The sequence below is a fragment of the Heterodontus francisci genome, unplaced genomic scaffold (assembly GCF_036365525.1).
Source record: "Heterodontus francisci isolate sHetFra1 unplaced genomic scaffold, sHetFra1.hap1 HAP1_SCAFFOLD_59, whole genome shotgun sequence".
Classification (NCBI taxonomy): domain Eukaryota; kingdom Metazoa; phylum Chordata; class Chondrichthyes; order Heterodontiformes; family Heterodontidae; genus Heterodontus; species Heterodontus francisci.
Genome location: NW_027140758.1, coordinates 2,230,844 through 2,236,843, shown reverse-complemented (window position 1 = coordinate 2,236,843; position 6,000 = coordinate 2,230,844). Strand labels below are relative to the sequence as shown.

The 6,000-nt window shown below is 43.2% G+C and overlaps 1 non-coding gene across 1 annotated transcript; it reads left to right on the top strand.

The window, feature by feature from the left end:
• The first annotated feature begins 1,116 nt into the window (after positions 1 to 1,116).
• trnas-gcu (transfer RNA serine (anticodon GCU)) lies at positions 1,117 to 1,198 on the top strand. Its single transcript has one exon. It is a non-coding gene; the product is annotated as a tRNA-Ser (tRNA).
• The last annotated feature ends 4,802 nt before the right edge of the window (positions 1,199 to 6,000 follow it).

Below are 6,000 nucleotides of genomic sequence, written 5' to 3'. Positions count from 1 at the left end.
TAAAGGGTTAATGCTGAAGATAGTGGGATCAACCCCTCCCACTGTCAGAGTGATGATGAAACAGTCACATGAGATGAAGTTTGGGAGAAGAGAGAGCAGCACCAAGGATGCTAGCTTAGCAGGCTTGATGAGTGTGTATAGAATATTGTGCAAATTAGAAAGAGTTCTTAGTTCTTTCAGCAGGAAATGTGTCCAGAAAATATCGAGAAACTCACAATTTTATTATTCAGGAGACGGAACACAGATATTAATTCCAAGTGACAGTTCTGGGACCAATTAACAAAAAAAGTAGAGAATAATATTGCTCACTGATTGAAATCCCCCAGTGAGGAGACAGTTAAACAGGTGATCTGTTGGGGCATCCTTCGATCCAAGGTTTCAGCAACATTTAATCTCCCTTTTTGGTGAAATTCTCTGTTATTTGCAACTTTTTTTATCAGCTTTGATGGGCGAGTGAAAAAACTGAAAAAATTGAATAGTTCCATCCTTTCTTTTCTTCCTTCTTCTCTTCTTTCCATCAGTTTCTCTTTTCTGTCCCAGATCAATATAATGATGAGAATCCCACTTTAATCTGTTGCTTCTGGTGTTTTATCCATTCCAATCAAAATTTCAACATTCCAATCAAATCTATTTGTTATTCCACAGTGTCTCTCCAGGTGTTTTATTCTGTTGTATTCTCTCACAGTCTGTTTGATGATCAATGTTACATCACACTATCTGTTCTGGTGAAGATCAGAAGCAGTGATATCTGTTTACACCACCCGACAAGTCGGCCTGAGGCTGTGCCTCGCAGATCACGGGGAGTTAAAGCAATTCTTCCAGTCAGTTAGTTCAGTTGTAATTTCATGAGAAATTCGGTCATCATGACTTCGTCAGTGACCTAATAGTTCAGGTGTCTGAGTGATGTTAATCATGATGTGATGAAATGATTGTATGTTCTAGTCTTTCCGTGGTGGGTTTTCACATTGAGTAGAAACGAGTTGGACATGGTCTGGAAATGTTTCACACCACTCCATTCCCAACTTCATTTACTTCCAGAAGGTCTTTTTCCATCATTACACAGCTAGCTGCACAGCCAGAAACTGTGCTGAAGGTGACAGCTATGTCTAACCAACTGACAAGGTAGCCGAGAGGTTAAGGTGATGGACTGCTAATCCATTGTGTTGTGCACACGTGGGTTCAAATCCCATCTTTGTCGTTAGTTTATGAACTGTTTAGTGCATTGTTTCTGTTGGGGGAGTTGATGTGTCAAGTCAGCCTCGAAACCTGTTCTTGTCCATGTCCAGACAGTGATTCCAGAATTGGTTATACTTTCTGAAAATTGAGACAGACAATTGGAATTCTTCACCCAAACTACACTGGAATGAAGATCAAATAGGGATCACGAAACGGAGCAGGATTTTCCCTCCCCTCCTTCCTTCCATCTAGATTTGCACCAAGTGAAAGACAAATGGGAAAAGCAAATGGCGAGGGAGCAGATGCAGAAAATTATCCTTTGGCAAGAAATTTATTTTCAAATCTTCTTGATAGATTAAGTGAGTGAGCAATGCTTTGGCAGTTGGAGTTTAAAATGAGTGTTCATTTAGTACCTACGACAGATCAGAGTGTTTTTTTGTAAGAGGTGAGATGTTAGAAACGGCGGAGGAGCAGAGACACGAATGCTGAATTAAAAAAAGCTCGTGGACTGGTAGAAAATAATGTGAAAAGTGATTAGAATATGAAGATTGGAGCTCATATTGCAGTGATATAAAGCTCTGTGCTCCTGAAGTAAATGTCCAAGCCCAGATTGTGGGGAATCTGTGGAGAGTGATTTGGTTTTTATTCATTCTTGGGTGTGAGTATCGCTGATAAGGCGAGCATTTATTACCCATTCCCCTTGCCGTTGAGAAGGTGGTGGAGAGCTGCCTTCTTGAACTGATGCAGTCCATATGGTGCAGGAACACCCACAGTGCTATTGGGGAGGGAGTTCCAGGATTGTGACCCAACAACAGTGAAGAAATGGCGATATCATTCCAAGTCAGGATGGTGAGTGACTTGGAGGGGAACCTGCAGGTAGTGAGTTCCCATGCATCTGCTGCCCTTGTCCTTCGAGGTGGTAGTGGTCACGAGTTTGGAAGGTGCCGTTGAAGGATGCTTGGCGAGTTGCTGCAGTGCATATGGAGATGGTACACACTGCAGCCACTGTGTACTGGTTGTGGAGGGATTGAATGTTTAGGGTGGCGGGTTAGGTGCCGATCAAGTGCGCTGCTTTGTCCTGGATGGTGTTGAGCTTCTTGAGTGTTGTTGAGTGGGATGTATTCCATCACACTCCTGACTTGTGCCTTGTAGATGGTGGACAGGATTTGGGGTGTCAGGAGGTGAGATACTTGCTGCAGAATTCGTAATCTCTGACCTGCGCTTATAGCCACAGCATAGATGTGACTGGTCTAGTTACGTTTCTGGTCAAGATGTTGATGGTGGGGGATTTAACGATGATAATGCTTCTGAATATCAAAAGGTAGATTTTTTTTCTCTCTCATTGGAGATGTTCACTGCTTGGCACTTGTGTGGCCAGAAGGTTGCTTGTCACTTATCAGCTCAAGCCTGAATGTTGTTCAGGTCTTGCTGCTTGCAGGCACAGACTGCTTCAGTATCTGAAGAGTTGTGAATCATCATCTAACATTCCCACTTCTGACTTATGTTGAAGAGAAAGTCGTCAATGAAACAGCTGGGATGTTTGTGTCTAGGACACTACCCTGAGAAACTCCTGAGGCAATGTCCTGGGCTGAGATGATTGGCCTCCACTAACAACAACCATCTTGCTTTGTGCGAGGTATGACTTCAACAAGTGGAGAGTTTTCCCCCTGATTCCCATTGACTTCAATTTTGCTGGGGATCCTTGATGCCAAACTCATTCAAGGGCAATCACACTCACCTCTCCTCTGGAATTCCACTCTTACGTCTCTGTTTGGACCAAGCTGCAATGAGATCATACGAACATAAGATCAGAAGTACTAGTAGCAGGAGTAGGCCATTTGGCCCCTCGAGCTTGCTCCGCCATTCAATAGGATCATGGCTGACCTGATCATGACCTCAACCCCACTTTCTTGCCTGCCCACATAACCCTTGGCTCTCTTGTAGATAAAAATCTTGAAGACATTCAATGACCCAGCCTCCACTGCTCTCTGCGGTAAAGAATTCCAAAGATTAATGACCCTCTGAGAGAAGAAATTCCTTCTTAAATGAAATACCCCTAAATCTGAAGCTGTGTCCCCTAGTTCTAGATTCCACCACGAGAGGAAACATCCTCTCAGCATCTACCCTGTCAAGCCCCCTCAGAATCTTATATGTCTCAATACGTTCACCTTTCATTTTTCTCAACTCCAATGAGTATGAGTCCAACCTGCTCAACTTTCCCCATAAGACAACACCTTCATCACAGGAATCAATCCAATGAACCTTCTCTCAACTGCCTCCAATGCAAGTATATCCCTCCTTAAATAAGGAGACCAAAACTGTACACAGTACTCTCGGTGTGGTTTCACCAGCACCATGTACATTTGTAGCAAGACTTCTCTACTTTTATACTCCATCCCCCTTGCAATGAAGGGTGACATTCCATTTGCCTTCCTAATTATTTGCTGTACCTGCATGGTAACTTTTTGTGATTCATGCACGAGGACACCCAGATCCTTCTGCACCGCAGCATTCTGTAATCTCTCACAATTTAAATAATATTTTCCTTTTCTATTCTTGCTACCAAAGTGGATAACCTCACATTTTCCCACATTCTCCTCTATCTGCCAAATTATTTCCTGGAGCTGAGAGACCCTGGCAGAACCTAAATTGTGCATCGATGATCAGATTATTGCTAAGTGTGTGGTGCTTGATAGCACTGTTGGTGACATTTCCATCGCTTTGCTGATGATTGATAGTCGACTGATGGGGCAGCAAGTAGATGACTGTGTTGTCGCTCCACTGGAACAGCTTGGCTGAGGGCGCAGCGAGTTCTGGAGCACAAGTCTTCAGTACTAGAGCCGGAATGATGTTCGGGCCCATAGTCTTTGCTGTATCGAGTGCCTGCAGCTGTTTCTTGCCATTATGTGGAGTGAAGCAAATTGGCTGAAAACTGGAAGCTGTGATGCTGGGAAACTCAAGAGGCCAAGTTGAATCATCCACTGAGCAATTTCTGACTGAAGATGGTTTCAAATGCTTCAGCTTTATCTTTTGCACTGACGTGCTCGGCTCCACCAACATTGAGGATAGGGATGTTTTTGGAGCCTCCTCATCTGGTTCGTTATTTAATTGTCGACCACCATTCATGACTGGATACCTAGTTTCTCAGGGCAGTGTCCGAGGCCCAAACATCCTCAGCTGTTTCATTGATGGCTTTCTCTTCAACATAAGTGAGAAGTGGGAATGTTCGCTGATGATTCACAACTCCTCAGATACTGAAGCAGTCTGTGCCTGCAAGCAGCAAGACCTGAACAACATTCAGGCTTGAGCTGATAAGTGACAAGCAACATTCTTTGATCTGATCCTGAGGGAGATATCCGTGCGTGGAGCGGCGGGATGTATGGAGAGTGATTCTGAAGAGGGTGTGTGAGCCTGGAGGGCAGAATCTGTGGAGAGTGGTCCTCAAAGGATGTCCGTGTCTGGAGATTTAGGATCTCTGAAGAGGGTCTCCAAGCCCGTAGTGCTGGGATCTTTGGAGAGTGATCCTGAAGTGGGTGTCCGAACCTGGAATGGCGGGATCTGTGGAGAGTGATCCTGAAGTGGGTGTCCGAGCCTGGAGTGGCGGGATCTGTGGAGAGTGATCTGGAAGTGGGTGTCCGAGCCTGGAGTGGCAGGATCTGTGGAGATTGATCCTGACGAGTGTGTGTAAACCTGGAATGGAAGCTTTCTGTGGAGGTACAGGAAGAGGCCATTCATTCCCAGTATTTTATAAAGGTTTAGCATAACGTATATGCTTTTACTCTATGCCTCTATTAATAAAGCCAAGTGTCCTGTTTGCTCTAAGCAACCTTTTCAATCCTTCTGACATTGGTGTACATTGTCTCTCTGCTCCTGCACCCAGTTTAGAATTGTAACCTTTCATTTATATGGCATTCTTCCTTCCAAATTGTATCACTTCACACATCTCTGTGTAAAATTTCATCTGTTATGTGAAAGCCCATTTTACCATTTTTTTTTTAAGTTGCCCTGAAGTGTGTTACGATCACTGGCATAGGACAAAATTCCTGAGCATTCTTTGATGCTATCTCCATAGACAGAGCAATCTTTTACGCGAGCTCAAATGTAGGATTTTGTGTGTTTAGTATCTTATTTCACCCACCAATATAAGCACAAATATGTCACGTAAATCTTGTTCACTGCAGTCCCTGCTGCTGTTTGCTGCCTATATTTACAGACTTTTATCTCAACCTCGTCACCATGTTCTCTAATATATTCAGGGGGCATCAGCAGAGAAAATGTTCAACAAGCGTGGCAAGTGCAAGGAAGTGTTTATTTATGTCATTATGTCATGAACATAATATACAAATTTTTACATGTGTGAATCATCAATATGTGTCTTCATAAATGGAACCCCGTCACAATAAACACTGTCACCTTTCAATCTTTAGCGGACAGGTTTGACGGCCTGATGTGTGTGATTCCCATATTAATGTGTTTGTACAAAGTTCAGGGAAAGATGGAGATATGAATAATTTACAGGGAAATCTTTCAAACATATTACCACATCTCTCACTCACAAAGATCTGCAAACACATGGATTCCAAAAGAACCTGAGTACAAAATCACCTAAAATAAACACTGCCAGAGAGACTTGCAATAACCTGCAGCTCAGGGAAAGTACATGATGTTATGGAAGGGATTCTGTTTCTTTTGTTAAAATATTTTTTGAAGAAGTCATAATCAAGCTGAATAAGTGTAGGACCAGTTCTTTTTCAAGAGGGCACCAAAAGAACCAATTTGGCAACTATGTTTACTGGTTGTCACATTCAAGTTAAGTATGGAACA